At 40.3% G+C, this 17,578-nt stretch overlaps 1 protein-coding gene across 6 annotated transcripts in view; it reads left to right on the forward strand.

The window, feature by feature from the left end:
- ZDHHC17 (zinc finger DHHC-type palmitoyltransferase 17) overlaps positions 1-17,578 on the forward strand; it is a 303,371-nt gene that overhangs the window by 391 nt on the left and 285,402 nt on the right. The gene's annotated exons all lie outside the window — the stretch shown is intronic.

Genomic DNA, 17,578 nt, shown 5'->3' on the forward strand with positions numbered 1-17,578 from the left:
CCTGGCAGTGCCTGGAGGAGAGGTGGAGGTGTTTATGGTTCTGCTCTGTCGCCGTGCTCGCGGATGCAGAGGTGGTGGGGGCCTGGTGCTGATTTGGAACCGCAGCTTAACCCCCTAGCCTTGCTTCAAATCTCTTGGGGACGAGAGGGAAGCGCGTCTGGTTTTGATTTCTTCTCTTTTCCTTCGTTAGGGGTGAATGACAGTACCTGGCTCTACCATTTAACTCACTGTGGGGGAGTGTAGAGTAAAAACACAGTTTGTTGGGCAAAGTGATGACCTTCCAGGTTGTGCCATACGCGGCACCTTGGGGCACCTTGTGTCGGTGCCCTCATTTGAGCGTTTGTCCTTAAGCGATTAAAAAGAGAGGTCAAAACTTTTGAGAATTCTAGCCTCGCTCTCACATTAACTTGTCAAAGTATTGTTTTTTGTAAGAAACCGGAGGACGGTAGTGCAACACGTTTCCCATCACAACATGAGTATCTTCCCATGTAAGTAAACAGTGCCGCGCTCCAGGATCGGTCATATTCTGTACTTGTTTACCTCTTAGTTTATGGCTGAGCTAGTGCTAGTTCAGGCCTGGGAGCAATTCTAGCTCTCAGTGAACCGCAGTGATGTGCGGATGGGGTGGGGGCACTGCTTTCTGAAGAACTGGGATAGTTTTTATGAGGTTGAGGGATGAAGACAATCGGTGTGAATCCGGTGGGGAAACATGGAAGTCTCTACCAGGTGGTTGGTTATGCATTAGAATGATTCTGTTTATTGCTGGAGTTTGGTCTGTACTGTGCTTGCTTTTTTTTTTTTTTTTGTAAAATGTGAATAAAGACAAGCACTTTTCCATACTGTGTGTTAATACTTAACCATCTTATGGTTCATCACTTTGGTTTATCAAAAACAAATGGGACAGTTTCTTAGGACTATGCCTTGGCCAGTCTTGAATGTTCCTTAGAAGGTAGAGGATGGCGAGACTTCATCTCTGGTACTTTGGGTATGTTATCAGGCGAATCCAGTCCCTGGAGAAGGACATCATGCTTGGTGAAGCAGAGGGTCAGCGGAAAAGGGGAAGACGCTCAACAAGATAGATTGACATGGTGACTGCAACAATGGGCCAAACATAGCAACGATTGTGAGGATGGTGCAGGACAGGGCAGTGGTTCATTGTATTGTTCATAGGGTTGCTATGAGTAGGAACCAACTTGATGACACAGAACAACAGCAGCTCTGGATTTATGACAAATGGAACTGTATAGTAAGACTAAACTTTTTTTGATAAAAGTAGTAACATTTTTTGAACTGGCATAGCAGACATCTCTCTTTTGGTTCATACTTAAAAAAAAAAACAAAACCAAAAAACACATTGCCATTGACTCATAGTGGTCCTATAGGACAAAATAGGATGGCCCATAGAATTTCCAAGGCTGCCACATCTTTCTCCCAAAGACCGGCCGGTGGGTTCAAACAGAACCTCCAGCCTTTCAGTTAGCATCTGAGCACTTTAACCATTGTGCTGCTAGGATATGTCAAGAAATAGATGAAGTAGTTTTCATATAATGCACTGAAAATTTTTCTAAGAAATATTTCTATTTATATGTTCCGGAGAAAGTATTTCAAATACTGAAATGTTTATTCTGTGTATTTTAACATTCTGTTTTTCATAAACTTTTGCTTTGTAAAATAGTATGGTATTTGCTACCTTAAGAGTAATTTTAACTTGTAACAAATCCAGCAATTGCTTGGTATAATGGAATGGACAGTAGGCTTGAAGTTTAGAGACCAATCTTCAAGTTGACCGTTAATGTATTACTAGAAAATTGATTTCCTCGTCTTTAAAATTAGGAGCGTGGTGGATCAATGGTTAATGCTGGGCTGCTAATTAAGCGCTGGGCTGCTAACTGGAAGGTCAGCAGTTATAACCCACCAGCCACACTGCTGGAGAAAAGACTTGGTTATCTGTTCCCGTAAAGATTGCAGCCTAGAAAGCCCAATGGGGCAGTTCTACTCTTCCTATAGGGTTGCTATGAATGAGAATCGATTCGACAACAACAAAAGTGGGAGTTGGAATAAATGGTATCTCCCATTCCTTTTAACTCAATAAAAGCAAGATCTGATTAGCTTTGATGCTTTGTGTCTTAAGCTTGTAACTATACGGGCTGAGGTCTTCCTGCTTTCTTCACGCAGTTACTGTTATATTAACACTTGGTACGGACCTGGTACATTCTGCTACTTCCTAGCAGTTGTTCTTGGCCAAGCTAATTATCTGAGCTCTAGCTTCTTCATTTATAATAACCAGGTCATTGTATCACATCCCATTGCCATCAAGTCAGTCCGACTTATAGGGACTTCACAGGACAGAGTAGAACTTCCCCTTAGTGTTTCGAAGGCTGTAATCTTTACAAGGAGCCCTGGTGACGTAGTGGTTAAGAGTTTGGCTGCTAACCAAAGAGTTGGCAGTTTGAATCCATCAGTTGCTCCTTGGAAACCCTATGGAGCAGTTCTACGCTGTCCTATAGGGTTGCCGTGAGTCGGGATGGAGTGAATGGCAACGGGTTTGGTGTTTTTTTTTTTTTTAGTGCATACAAAAACAGACTGCCACATCTTTCTCCCACAGAGTGGCTGGTGGGTTTGAGCCTCTGACCTTTTGGTTAGCAGCAAAGTAATAATGGAATAACAACAAAAACAAAAAAGTTGCCAGTCTAGGCACTTTCAACTCATGGCAACCCCATGTGTTGCAGAATAGAACTGCACTCCATAGGGTTTTCATGGCTGTGACCTTTCGGAAGCAGATTGCTAGGCCTTTCTTCTGAGACACCTCTGGGTAAGTTCAAACTGCCATCCTTTCGGTTAGTAGCTGAGCACATAACCATTTGTCCCACCCAGGGAGTCCTGGGAAATAATAAGCTTACCTAATAAGCTGTTGCAAGGATTAAATGAGATATGTTTCTTTTTTTAAATAAACATAGTTTTCATTTGCCCTTGAAAAGAACCCATTCTCTGTTTTGGTAAGCAAATGAATTAATAACACCTTTAGCCCCTTTTTGGAGAGAACATAGACTTTGAGTCAAACAGTCTTGGGTTTCGATTTTGGATTTGCAGTATTACATGACCTGAGATAAGTACTTGATTTCTTTATGCCTGCATTCGTTTGTCACAGAATGGAGATGTTGCCTAGTTTATTGGGCAGTAAGGAATTGTTACTAGGTGCTGTTGAGTTGGTTCCGACCCATAGCGACCTTATGTACAACAGAACAAAACGTTGCCTGGTCCTGTGCCATTCTCATTCCTGTGTTTGAGCCCATTGTTGTAGCCACTGTGTCAGTCCATCTCATTGAGGGCCTTCTTTTTTTTTTTTGCTGATTCTTGACTTTACCAAGCATGATGTCCTTCTCCAGGGACTGGTCCCTCCTGATAACATGTCCAAAGTACATGAGACAAAGTCTCGCCTTCCTCACTTCCAAGGAGGATTCTGGCTGTACTTCTTCCAAGACAGATTTGTTTCCTCTTCTGCCAGTCCACGTAAGGGATTAGGAGAGACTATAGGCGGAGGTTGAAGAACTGGCACATTGTAAGTGCATGTATGTCCTTTTCCTCTATCAGAGGAAGGAGGGATAAACAGGAACAAGTTTTATTTTACTTCTTATCTTTGGACTTAGTACTGTGTTGGTCACAAAGTAGTTTCTCACTAAATATTTGTTGAACAGATGGATTATTTGTAGGATAAAGAAATTAACCATTGCTCAAATCTCTCTTTAGTATGCAAATTCTTCACTATTAGAACCTTTCTTAGTGGGTTATGTAATTACCTGTGTTTTAGAGGTACTTGTTGTAAGAGATCCTTGCTTTTTAATTAATTAAATAATTTACACACTTAGCTAAGCGTTTATACGTTTGTTTATCTCGGATTGAATCAGGCACTGTGCTGCGCTTGTAAGACTTGAGGATTTTTATGGTAAATTCAATGATAGGCAATATAGCATACATGGCAAGAGTTGAGACACTGCTGACAGACTGGCTTGGGGTTTAATCTGGGTTACGCCACTTACTGTCGTCATAGTCAAATTACATTTTTCTTATTTGTAAAATTGGATTAATAGTACCTACTTCTAAGAGTTATTGTGTGGGTTAAGTGAGATAGTGTTTATAAAGCAGTCATCAAAGACCTAGATGCGCAGGCTGCCAACCAAGTCTAACCTGAAGGCGCTGACGTATAGTACATACTGAAAACCAAAAACAAAAACCTATTGCCATCAAGTCCATTCCGACTCACAGTTACCCTATAGGACAGAGTAGAACTGCATCATAGGGTTTCCAAGGAGTGGATAGTGGATTCAAACTGCCGAACTTTTGATTAGCAGCTGAGCTCTTAACCACTGCACCACCAGGGCTCTAATACCTACTAAAAGGGAAGCTGTTTGTGTTTTGTTTCCTTATGAAATAGGTGGTTATTCATTTTATTGTAATGAAAGAAATTAGAGGCTCTTTAGTACACTGGAAAAACTGCAAATCAGCATTTTAGGGTGCTGTGACTGAGCTAGTGGTTATATAACCGCTTCCAGTTTCTTTCTTTTAAATTAAGATGCTAGACTAGGTGATCTCTAAGATTTCTTCAGCTCCATGTTCTGATTGTAAGTTGTGATTTTTCAAGATCAGCCTTTTGATTGCCCATTAGGTACATAGCACTGTGCTAGGTTATATGAGTGAAAAGAAAATAAATAGGATAACTTTAGCTCACCCGAGGTTAATGACCTAGTTGGGAAGGTATATACATGTGAAACACTTAAAAGAATCCAATTAAGTGCTGAATTGAGTAGCATAGCCTATAAGCCATGTCAGATCCCTGCCATCCAGAATGGTTAGAAGAAAGACCTTGGTAGAGGGACAGAGACCATAGTTTGGTCTACGGGTCCAGCTGACTTGCTATCAGCAGTCTTCGATTTCATCCACTAGTACATCCTTAGTAAGCTGTCTCTGCCCTTTAATGGAATGAGGCGACAATATCCCTTTCTGCTGGAGTGTTACAGGGGCTCTCTGCTTCAGAAAGCTCTGACTCAGAGCTTTGAACTGGATTGCCTAATTATCTAGGGCTTTCATCTGTCTTCCTTTTTTTCTTAATTTCAGAACTTCTGCTACTGCTTTTTCTCTAGTTAATGACATTTCTTTTGTTTAGAATATTAAACTAAAACATGACTAGGTCTACTGTCTTCACAGATTTCGTAGAATCTACCTTCTGAAGCTTTTCCTTAGTGAAAGTTATTTTGCCTTTTTCCATTATTATTTTTGCCCTATTATGTGTATAGAGATACACGTGTGTGTACATATGTAAACAAGTTTTGTAATTTGTTTTCAAAAAGCCGATAGAAAGTTATTTTGAAAATTGCCTTTATTTCCCTCTGATAGGTTACCAGCACGTATTTTCTCTTCAGAGCAATCTTCTGCAGTCTCTAGGAGCTGATACCTTTTTTTTATTCAGCAAAAAATGCAATAGATCATGTGATTACAATTTAGATTTGAACATAGTACCATAAGCATATACTGAGTCAATATATGTAAAATGAAATGGTGATGAATTGGTGAGTTCATGGATTGTGGCAAAGCCAAGGTTGAAAATTAGTCACTTACAGAACCAAAAAAGTGTGTTCAGTTTTGAGAAATACCATTTTCCTGTTTTGGCTCCTTTGTTTCACTTTGCTCAGTTTTTTAACTTAATTTGGGAGAATTAACCCAAAAGTATTTAAGAGTGGACTGTGGAATGGGTGGATGTAAGAGTATATAATGAGCTCTGGTGTTAGGCTGTTTACATTCAAGTCTTGGTTTTGCAACTTCTTAGGCTTGGGCTCCATGTCAAGTTATTTTACTTTCCGTACCTCAGTTTTTCAGGGAACCCTGGTGGCATGGTGGTTAAGCACAGGGATGCTAACCGAAAGGTTGGCAGTTCGAATTCACCAGCCATTCCGCGAGACAAAGATATGGCAGTCTGCTTCCATAAAGATTATAGCCTTGGAAACCCTGTGGGGGCAGTGCTGCTTTGCCCTACAGGGTCTCTGTGAATCGGAGTCGACGCAATGGCACAGCACCATGACCCCAATTTTTCAGTCAATGGGGATATAGTGGTACCCACCTCATGTGGTTGTTGTGAGGATTAAATGAGTTAATACATGTAAAGCTCTGTACCTGGCACATAGTAAACACAATAAATGTTAGCTATCAACGTTGTGGAAGGAAGGCAGTAAAATCTCAAGTTGATAAATCAAAAAATAGTATACAGATGTATGGATGCAACTGAGTAGCTAAAATAATTAAAATTGGTTGCTTCTGGAGTTTGAGGAAAGGGACCCTGGTGGCACAGTGGTTAAAGTGCTCTGCTGCTAACTGAATGGTCCGTGGTTTGAACCCACCACCCTCCGCTGGGAAGGATGTGGCAGTCAGGTTCCATAAAGAGTGTTGTTGTTAAGTGCCTTCAAATCCATTCCTGCTAAGTGATCCTGTGTACAATAAAATGAAACACTACCTGATCCTGCACCATCCCCCCAGTCTTTGCTATTTTTGAGCCCATTGTTGGAGCCACTGCGTCAGTTCATCTCACTGAGCGTGTTTCTCTTTTTCGCTGACCCTCTACTTTGTCAAACATGATGTCCTTCTTCAGGGACTGGTCACTCCTGGTGCTAACATGCCCAAGGTATATGAAATGAAATCTCTCTTTTAAGAAGCTTTCTGGTTGTACTTCTTCCAAGGCAGATTTATTTGTTCTTCTGGCAGACCATGGTATATTGAATATTCTTCACAAGCACCATAATTCAAAGGGCATCAGTTCTTCAGTCTTCTGTATTCTTTGTAGAGCTGCTCCATAGTGTTTCCAAGGAGCAGATGGTGGATTTGAACTGCCGACCTTGCTGATACAAGGTTGTATCATCTGTATATCGCAGGCTGTTTACTGAGTCTTTCTCCATTTCTGATGCCGCATTTTTCTTGATCCAAATTTCTTGGATTGTTTGCCCAGCATACGGATTGAATAAGTATGGTGAAAGGATACAGCCCTGACACACACCTTTCCTGACTTTAAACCTCACAGTATCCCCGTTTTCTGTTTGAATGATCTCCTTTTGGTCTATGTATAGGTTCCCCATGAGCACAATTAAGTGTTCTGAGATTTCCATTTTTTGCAATGTTATCCATAATTTGTTATGATCCACACTGTTGAATGCCTTTGTGTAGTCAGTAAAACACAGGTAAACATTTTTCTGATATTTCCTTTCAGCCAAGATCCATCTGACATCAGCAGTGATATCCCTGGTTCCACATCCTCTTATAAATCCGGCTTGAATTTCTGGCAGTTCCCTGTCAGTGTACTGCTGCAACCATTATCGAATTATCTTCAGCAAAGTTTTGTTGTAGTTATTGTTGTTAGGCGCTGTCAAGTGGGTTCTGACTCCTAGCGACCCTATGCACAACAGAATGAAATACTGCCCAGTCCTGTGCCATCCTCACAGTTGTTGATATTCTTGAACCCATTGTCTCACTGAGGGTCTTCCTCTTTTTTGCTGACCTTCTGCTTTACCAAGCATGATGTCCTTCTCCAGGAACTGATCTCTTTTGATAACAAGTCCAAAGTATGTGAGACGTAGACTCTCCGTCCTTGCTTCTAAGGAGCATTCTGGTTGTACTTCTTCCAGGACAGATTTGTTCATTCTTGTAGAACTGTTCATAGGGTTTCCAAGAAGCGGTTGGTGGATGTGAACTGCCAGCCTTTTGGTTATCAGCCGCACTGAGCCACCAGGACTCCATGCGTCTGTCAGTTTGTCGTACTGTGGGGGCTTGTGTGTTGCTCTGATGCTGGGAGCTATGCCACCAGTATTTAAATACCAACAGGGTCACCTGTGGTGGACAGGTTTCAGCTGAGCTTCCAAACTAAGACAGACTAGGAAGAAGAACCTGGCAGTCAACTTCTGAAAAGAATTCGCCAGTGAAAAAGCAATATTTTACTTGTGGTAATATTAATAATACTGTTAGAAAATGTCCACATTCTGTTGAATCATCTTTCTTTGAAATGGGCACAAGTATGGATCTCTTCCAGTAGGTTGGCCAGGTAGCTGTCTTCCACGTTTCTTGGTGTAGACTGGTGGGCGCCTCCAGTGCTGCGTGTTTGTTGAAACATCTCAGTTGGTATTCTGTCAGTTGGAGGCTTGGAGCCCTGGTGGCGCAGTGGTTATGTGATACGGCTACTAAACAAACAGATGGCAGTTCACATCTACCAGCCGATCCTTGGAAACCCTGTGGCTCAGTTCTACTCTGTTCTCTATCACTATGGACTGGAATGAACCTGACTGAAACGGGTTTCGTTTGGTTTTTGTATAGATGCAGATAAAAGTCTCACAGTTGTCTGCTCCTGCCAAACACATACTTGTCTCGTTCCTCAGAGGTTCCTCTACTTTTGTGTCCACTCAGACATTTTCTTTGCATGTAGAAATATATATGTTTATATACCTGTTGCCATCAACTTGATTCTGACTCATAGTGACCCTATAGGACAGAGTAGAACTGCTCCATAGGGTTTCCAAGGAGCTGCTGGTGGATTTGAACTGCTGACCTTTTTTAGTTAAGTAGCCACGCTCTTAACCACTGAGCCACCAGGAATCCATATTTTTATATACATGCTTGTATATATATTTTTTGTATTTACTACACAAATGATTTCATACAGTATGATAAAAAAAATTTGCATTTTTTCCTGAATACAGTTTGGACTTCTATTTTAGCACATAATGATCTGTCCCATTCTTCGTAAACTCCGGACCTGTGCTGTCTGCTGTGGTAGCCATCAAAGATACGTTGTTTTTGTTGTCAGGTGCCATTGAGTTGCTTCCGACTTACAGCGACCATATGTACAACAGAACGAAGCACTGTCTGGTCCTGCGCCATCCTCACAATTGTTGCTGTGCTGAGTCCATCGTTGCAGCCACTGTGTCCATCTATCTCATTGAGGGTCTTCCTCTTTTTCGCTGACCCTCTCTTTACCGTACCAGGCATGATGTTCTCCAGATCCATCCTGATAACATGTCCAAAGTATGTGAGACTTAGTCTCGCCATTCTTGCTTCTAAGGAGCATCCTGGTTGTACTTCTTCCAAGACAGATTTGTTCATTCTTTTGACAGTCCTTGGTATATTCAGTATTCTCCAACACCACAATTCAAAGGCGTCAATTCTTCTTCGGTCTTCCTTACTTAGAGTCCAGCTGTTGCATGCATATTAGGTGATTGAAAACACCATGGCTTGGGTCAGGCATATCTTAGTGTTCAAGGTGATAGCTTTGCCTTTTAACACTTTAAAGAGGTCTTTTGCAGCAGATTTGCCCAATGCAGCAGGTTTCCTGGGATTTTCTATGAGACAATCATATCATCTACAAATAGGGACAGTTTTGTATTTTCCTTTCGAACCTGTATGCCTTTAATTTTCATTTTTTTGCCTCGTTGCATTGGCTAGATCTTTCAGCACTGTGTTGAATAAGAACAATGAGAGCAGGCATTCTTGCTTTTTTTCTTGATGTTAAATGGAAAACATTGTCTTTCATCATTAAGTGTAATGTTGTTAAAAGCTGTTGCTATGGAGTCAACTCTGACTTATATAGGACAACTCTATAGGACAGAGTAGAACTGCCCCAGAGGGCCTCCAAGGCTATTAATTTTTTTTTCTATCGTGCTTTAGGTGAAAGTTTACAGCTGAATTTAATTTCTCATACAAAAATGTATACACACTCTGTTATGTGACATTAGTTGCAGTTCCCGTAATGTGACAGCCCACTCCGCCTTTCCACCCCAGGTTTCCTGTGTTCATCCAACCAGGTCCTGTCTCTTCCTGCCTTCTTATCCTGTCTGCAAACAGGAGACACCCATTTGGTCTCATGTATCTGTTTGAACTAAGAAGCACACTCTTCACAAGTAATATTTTATGTCCAATGTAATCTTTGTCTGAAGAGTGGGCTTCAGGAATGGTTTTAGTTCTGGGTTAACAGAGTGCCTGGGGACATGGCTTCGGGGGTTCCTCCAGTCTCAGTCGGACCGTTAAGTCTGGTCTTTTTATGTGAATCTCAGTTCTGCACCCCACTTTTCTCCTCCGTCATGGACTCTCTGTTGTGTTTCCTGTCAGGGCGATCATTGATGGTAGCTGGGTACCATCTAGGTCTTCTGGTCTCAGGCTGATGGAGTCTCTGGCTTATGTGGCCCTTTTGTGGCCTGGGCTCATATTTTCCTTGTGTCTTTGGTGTTCTTCTCCTTTGCTCCAGGTGGATTGGGACCAGTTGATGCATCTTAGATGGCTGCTTGCAAGCTTTTAAGACCCCAGATGCGACTCACTAAAATGGGACGCAGAATGTTTTCTTAATAAACTTTGTTAGGCCAGTTGACCTAGATGATCTCCAAAACTGTGGCTCCTGGATCCCAGCCCCAGCTACTCTGTCCCTTAAAGTGTTTGGGAAACTTCTTAGCGTTTGGTTGAGTCCAGTTGTGCTGACTTGGCTATTAATCTTGATGGAAGCTGACTGCTAAATCTTTCTCTCGTGGTGTGTTTGGTGGGTTTGAACTGCCGACTTTTTGGTTAGCAGCTGAGCGCTTAACCACTGCACCACCAGAGCTCCCAATGTAATGTTACTTGTAGGTTTTTGTAGATGCTCTTTTATCAAACTGAGTAAGTTGCCCTATGTGCTTGTTTTTCTGAGAGTTATTATCAATGAATGGGTGTTGAATTTTACCAAATGCTTTTTCTGCATCAGTTGATACAGTCATACGACTTTTCTTCTTTAGCTTATAATATGGTGAATTACAATAATTTTCCAATACTAAATCAGCATGCATACGTGGAATGAGCCTTGCTTGCTAATGTTGTGTAATTCTTTTTATATGTTGCTGAATTCTGTTTGCTGATATTTACATTCATTCATGAGGGATATTGGTTTTTTTTTTTTGGTACTGTCTTTGGTTTTAGTATTGGGGTAACAGCTTCATAAAAAGAATTGGAAAATGTTTTCTTACTCTTGTTTTCTGGAAGAGATTTGTAGAATCAATGTTAATTTTTTTCTTAAACATTTGGTAGAATTCATTAGTGACGCTATCTAGGCTCAGGGATTTTTTCTCCTTGGAGTTAATTTCAAATTCAGTTCCATAAAAGTTAAAGGGTTATTCAAATCATCTATTTCATATTGAGTGAGTTGCGGTAGTTTGTGTTTTTTGAGGGATGGTACATTTTATCTAAGTTTTCAAATGTATGCGTGTAGAGTTTTATGAGTATTCCCTTAATTGTTTTGATTTCTGCAGGATCTATAGTGATATCTTTTGTTTCATTCCTGGTGTTACTGATATGTGTCATCTCTTTTCTTTTACTTTGTCAGTCTTGTGAGAGGTTTGTCAATTTAACTGATCTTTTTAACGAACCAGCTCTTTGTTTCATTAATTTTTGCTATTTTTCTGTTTTCAATTTCATTGATTTCTCTTTCTAAATTTATTAATCTCTTTCTTCTGCTTGCTTTGCTTTTATTTTGCTCATTTTTCTCAGTTCTTGAGGTGGGAGCTTAGATTATTGATTTCAGACTTTTTTTCTTTTCTAATGTGTTCTATAAATTATCCTCTCAGCACTGCTTCAGCTGTGTCCTGCAAATTTCCATTGTCATTCATTTCAGTATGTATATTTTTATTTCCCTTAAGACTTCCTGTTTGACTACTGGATCATTTAGAAGTATGTTGATTACTTTCCAAGTGTTTGGAGATTTTCCTGTTCTCTTTCTATTAACTGATTTCCTTGTGACAAGAGAACACACACTGCAGAATTTTAATTCTTTTAAATTTGTTGTAATTTGTTTTATGGCCCAGGATATGGTTGTCCTGGCATGTGATCCATGGACACTTAAAAGGAATGTGGGATGGAGTGTTCCATAAATGTCAATTAGATCTTGTTTGTTAATGATATTATTAGTTTTTTGTATCTTTGCTGATCTTCTGTTTGGTTGCTGTGTTAATTGTTGAGAGAGGGATGATGAAGTCTCCAATCCTAAGTATGAATTTGTCTATTTCCTCTTTTAGTTCTCTCAGCTTTTCAAAAATCAAAGTAAAGTTCATATAACATAAAATTAACCATTTCGAAGTATACAATTCAGTGGCATGTAATGTATTCATGTTTTCATCACCAGAATAGAAAACCTCATACCCATTAAGCAGTCAGTCCCCATTCTTCCTTCCCTCCAGCACCTGGCAACTGCTAATTTGCTGTCTTTATGGATTTATCTGTTTTAGATAGTTCATATAAATGGACTCATAAAACATGACCTTTTGTGGCTGGCTTCTTCACTTAGCATAATGTTTTCAAGATTCATCTGTGTTATAGCATGTATCAGTACGTCAAAACTTTTATGGCAGAATAATACTCCATTGTGTATATATATACACCACGTTTTGTTAATCAATCCATTTGTTGATGGACATTTGGGTCGTTTCAACCTTTTGGCTATAGTTAAGTGCTGCTAAGGCTATTTGTGTACAAGTATTTCTTTGACAGTTGTTTTCAGTTCTTTTGTGTAGAATTGCTGGGTCATATTGTTGTTTTTAGGTGCTGTTGAGTTGGTTCCAACCCATAGCAACTCTGTGCACAACAGAAAGAAACACTGCCTGGTCCTGTGCCATCCTTACAATTGTTGTTATGCTTGAGCTGATTGTTGCAGCTACTCTGTCAGTCCACCTCATTGAGGGTCTTCCTCTTTTCTGCTGACCCTGTACTTTGCAAGCGTGATGTCTTCCTCCAGGGACTGATCCCTCCTGACAACATGTCCAAAGTATGTGAGACGCAGCCTTGCCACCCTTCCTTCTAAGGAGCATTCTGGGTGTACTTCTCCTAAGACAGATTTGTTCGTTCTTTTGGCAGTCCGTGGTATATTCAATATTCTTCACCAACACCACAATTCAGAGGTGTCAGTTCTTCTTTGGTTTTCCTTATTCACTGTCCAGCTTTCACATGCATATGAGGCAATTGAAAATACCATGGCTTGGGTCAGGTGCACCTTAGTCTTCAAGGTGACATCTTTGCTCTTTAACACTTTAAAGAGGCCCTTTGCAGCAGATTTGGTCAATGCAATGCGTCTTTTGATTTCTTGACTGCTGTTCCTGTGGGCATTCATTGTGGATCCAAGTAAAATGAAATCCTTGACAACTTCAATCTTTTCTCCGTTTATCATGATGTTGCTCATTGGTCCAGTTGTGAGGATTTTTGTTTTCTTTATGTTGAGGTGCAATCCATACTGAAGGCTGTGGTCTTTGATCTTTATTAGTAAATGCTTCAAGTCTTTTTCATTTTCAGCAATCAAAGTTCTGTCATCTGCATGACACAGGTTGTTAATGAGTCTTTCTCCAATCCTGATGCCCCGTTCTTCTTCATATAGTCCAGCTTCTTGTATTATTTGCTGAGCATACAGATTGAATAGGTATGGTGAAAAAATACGACCCTAACACACACCTTTCCTAACTTTAACTGGGTCATATAGTAATTCTATTATAGAATATAGGATTATTGGGTCATAGTTTTTGAGAAACCACTCAACTGTTTTCCATAGTGGCTGCACCATTTTATGTGCCCATCAGCAGTGGACAGGGGTTCCAATTTCTCCTTATCGTTGCCAACTCTTATTATTTCTTTTTTTTTTTTTAATTATAGTCATCCCATTGGGTGTGAAGTGATATCACACTGTGGTTTTGATTTGCATTTTCCTAATGACAAAAATGATGAGATAGATTAATTACTTTTGTGTGTGGCCTTTCTAGCCATGTCTTGTAACTCCTACCCCGGTGATTTTGTAATAGGATAATAGCGGCCTACCAAGAGGATTGGTCAGTTTTGCCTTCAAAGAGATCCAATTCTAGAGCAGAGAGAAGCCCACCACCAAGAAGGGAGATACCTGGCAGCAGGAGATGGTGTGGTGGGCTTCCTGGCCCACAGAAAGAGAAAGCTAAGTGCTTTTGAGTAGAGACTAAGGGCCAGGGAGAGGCATGTCTTCGAGCACAGCTGGGAGAAGCTATCCTGATGGGAGAACTGTATCTTGAGTGTTCCTGAGCCTGAATTGTTACTCTTAACTTCCCTAATAAACCAATAATCGTGAGTGTGGTCTGTGAGTTCTGTGTGGCCTTGCAATGAACCCAATACAGTGCTGTGGGAGGGATGATTGGTACCAGAGTTGGTAATGATGGCAGAGGCTTGTTTGGCCTCCACCTCAGGAGTCAGCCTTCTGCTGTTCATCTTGGTTCTCCTTGTGGGGTTGGAGGAGGTCAGACGCCGCCTGCCTCCAAGCAGTTTTTAAAATGATGAGCATCTTTTCATGTGCTTGTAGGCCATTTGTATATCTTTGGGGAAATGTCTATGGCAAGTCCTTTCCCCATTTTTTAATTGGGTTGTTTGTCTTTTTGTTGTTGAGTTGTAAGAATTTTTTGTATATCCTAGATACTAGATGATTATCAAATACATGGTATGCAAATATTTTATTTTGGTGGTTGTCTTTTCTCTTTCTTAATAATGTCCTTCGATGTGGAAAAGTTTTCTAATTTTGTTGCAGTTCAGTTAATTTATATTTTGTTGCTTATGCTTTTGATGTTATATTTAAGAATCCATTGCTAAATCTAAGGTCATAAAGATTAACCCCTATATTTTTTCCTAAGAGTTTCATGGTTTCAGCTCTAGTATTTAGGCTATTGATCCATTTTGAGTTAAATTTTTGTGTATGGCGTGAGGTATGGGACCAGTTTAATTATTTGCATGTGAATATCCTCTTGTCCTAGCACGATTTGTTGAAGACACTGTTCTTTCTCCATTGAATGTTCTTGGCATCCTTGTTGAAAATCAAGATGGCCATAGATGTATGGATTTATTTCTGGACTCTCAATTCTATTGCAGTGGTCTTTGTGTCTATCCTTATGCCAGCAACGCAGTGTTTCGATTACTGGTAGGATTGTAGTAAATTTTGAAATCAAGAAGTCTGGGTCTTCTAACCTGTTTTTTTTTTTTTTTCAAGATTGTTCTGGCCATTTGGGGCCCCTTTCAATTTCATATACACTTTAGGGTTGGCCGTTTCTGCAAAAAAATCTGTTGAAATATTGATAGGGATTGGATTGAATCTGTGGTTTACTGTTGTTAGTATTGCCTCTTTACTAAGTGTTCCAGTCCGTAAACACAGGATGTCTTTCCATTTACTTAAGCCTTTATTAACTTTCTTTCAGTAATGTTTGATAGTTTTCAGTATACAAGTTTTTTACCTTCTTGGTTAAATTTATTCCTATGTATTTTATTCTTTTGGATGCTATTGTAAAAGGAATTGTTTTCTTGATTTCATTATCAGATTTTTCAGTGCTAGCATATGGGTTTTTGGGTTTTAGTATATGGAAACCCAACTGATTTTTTTTATATTGATCTTGTGCTTTGCAGCTTTGAGGAATTGCTTATTGGCTTAGGTAGCTTTCTTGTGAATTCTTTGGCATTTTCTATATATAGGATCATGTCTTCTGCGGACAGAGATAGTTTTACTTCTTTCTTTCCAACTTGGATGCTTTTTATTTATTTTTCTCCCCCAGTAGCTCTGGCAAGATCTTTCAGTGCAGTGTTGAATAGCGGTGGTGAAAGTAGGCGTCCTTGTTTATCCCTCATCTTGGGGGGAAAGCTTTCAGTCTTTCGCATTGACTATGATGTTAGCTGTGGGTTTTTCATAGATGCTCTTTAGCACATTGAGGAAGTTCCCTTCTATTCCTAGTTTTTTGAGTGTTTTTTTAATCATGAAAAGGTGTCACATTTTGTCAATTGCTTTTTGTACATCAGCCAAGAAAATCGTATGTTTTTTTCCCCCTTCACTCTATTAATGATGTGCATTACATTGATGGTTAAGTAGTTGGCTACTAACTGAAAGGTTAGCAGTTCGAACCCACCCAGTGGCTCCGAGGGAGAAAAACCTCACAGTCTGCACCCATAAAAATTTAATAAAGATCTAAGCCTAGAAAACCTAATGGGGCAGTTCTGCTCTGTCACATGGGGTCATTGTGTGCGATGGTTAATGTTATGTGTCGCCTTGGCTAGGCTGTGATTCTCAGTGTTTGGACAGACACTATATAATCACTTTCCATTTGTGATCTGATGTGAGCAGCCAGTCAGTGAAAACGGAGCTTCCTTGGGGGGTGCGGCCTGCCTCTACTATGTAAATGAATATTCTGGCAAAGCTAGCTCTCTTCCTTGACCCTGCACTCTTCTCATCGCCTGACCTTCAGGTTCTTAGGACATAAGCATGCAGAAGTCTCTAAGACCTGGAGATAGAAGACCAAAAGGGAAGAACACACTCTGCATTTCTCAAGTTGAAAGAACTGAAGAAAAAATTCAAGTCTCCAATTGCAATATTGAAGGATTCTATGGGGAAAATATTAAATGACTCAGGAAGCATGAAAAGAAGATGGAAGAAATACCCAGAGTCACTGTACCAAAAAGAATTGGTCAGCGTTCAGCCATTTCAGGAGGTACCATATGAACAGGAACCAATGGTACTGAAGGAAGAAGTCCAAGCCGCCCTGAAGGCATTGGTGAGAAACAAGGCTTCAGGAATTGACGGAATACCAATTGAGATGTTTCAGCAAATGGATGCAGCGCTGGAAGTACTCACTCATCTGTGCCAAGAAATTTGGAAGACAGCTACATGCCCAACCGACGGGAAGAGATCTAATATTTATGCCAATTCCCAAGAAAGGTGATCCCGTGAATGCAGAAATTATCAAACAATATCATACACAAATAAAATTTTGCTGAAGATCATTTAAAAGCAGCTGCAGCTGTATATCGACAGGAACTGCCAGAAATTCAAGCCAGATCCAGAAGAGGGCGTGGAACCAGGGGTATTGTTGCTGATGTCAGATGGATCCTGGCTGAAAGCAGAGAATACCAGAAAAATGTCTACCTGTGTTTTATTGACTATGCAAAGACACTCAACTGTGTGGATCATAAAAATTATGGATAGCATTGCGAAGAATGCGAATTCCAGCACACTTAATTGTGCTCGTGAGGAACCTCTACATAGATGAAGAGGTTGTCCTTTGAACAGAACAAGGGAATACCGATTGGTTTAAAGTCAGGAAAGGTGTGTGTCAGGGTTGTATCCTTTCACCATACCTATTCAATCTGTGTGCTGAGCAGATAATCTGAGAAGCTGGACTGTATCAAGAAGAATGGGACATCAGGGTTGGAGGAAGACTCATTAACAACCAGCGATACGCAGATGACACAACCTTGCTTGCTGAAGGTGAAGAGGACCTGAAGCACTTACTGATGAAAATCAGTATAGATTGCACCTCAACATAAAACAACAATCCTGACAACTGGACCAATAAGCAATATCATGATAAACGGAGAAAAGATTGCAGTTGTCAAGGATTTCATTTTTCTTGGATCCACAGTTAACACCCATAGAAACAGCAGTCAAGGAATCAAAAGACATGTTGCATTGGGAAAATCGGCTGCAAAAGATCTCATTGAAGTGTTGAAAAGCAAGGATGTCATCTTGAAGACTAAGGTGTGGGTGACCCAAGCCGTG

Source organism: Elephas maximus, chromosome 4 (genome assembly GCF_024166365.1).
Source record: "Elephas maximus indicus isolate mEleMax1 chromosome 4, mEleMax1 primary haplotype, whole genome shotgun sequence".
Taxonomy (NCBI): domain Eukaryota; kingdom Metazoa; phylum Chordata; class Mammalia; order Proboscidea; family Elephantidae; genus Elephas; species Elephas maximus.